The 459-nt window shown below is 35.1% G+C and overlaps 1 protein-coding gene across 1 annotated transcript in view; it reads right to left on the reverse strand.

Annotated features, from left to right (window-relative positions):
- LOC118734675 (xenotropic and polytropic retrovirus receptor 1) overlaps positions 1-459 on the reverse strand; it is a gene marked incomplete at its 3' end in the record, with an annotated part of 10,354 nt that overhangs the window by 4,977 nt on the left and 4,918 nt on the right.

The raw sequence follows: 459 nt of genomic DNA on the forward strand, positions 1-459 counted from the left end.
ACGGCTTAAAAACTCCCTCCAGCATTGGGGCAGGCGTTCACGGCAGTGAACCCATACCCGAGTACGAAAGAAAAAAATCGGTTTTTATTGAAAAACAAGGAAATGAAGTTACCGTATAAACGGTAAAAACCAAATAAAACATCCTTTAAATTATTACTATTCTACATACATATTATTATTAAACACATAAGCTCCTTGGAATATTGTTCCCGCCACTTATTAGTTAGTTATTGCTCACTTAATTGGCTTTTTCACTTCAAATACATATGTAGATACCTTTAACACATCGATCCATCAATAATCAAGTGGGCATATGTACTTATGTAAGTGGGTTTCAATACCTGGCTAAACGTTTTAATCAATTTTAATGCATTCAACTGCACATTACGACAGATACACTCACATGTGTATGTACCCAGTGGGAATTAGGAGCACGTAATAATACCTTATTAGCAACTT

This window comes from Rhagoletis pomonella, unplaced genomic scaffold (assembly GCF_013731165.1).
Source record: "Rhagoletis pomonella isolate Grant_MI unplaced genomic scaffold, Rhpom_1.0 Rhpom_scaffold_00002, whole genome shotgun sequence".
NCBI lineage: Eukaryota > Metazoa > Arthropoda > Insecta > Diptera > Tephritidae > Rhagoletis > Rhagoletis pomonella.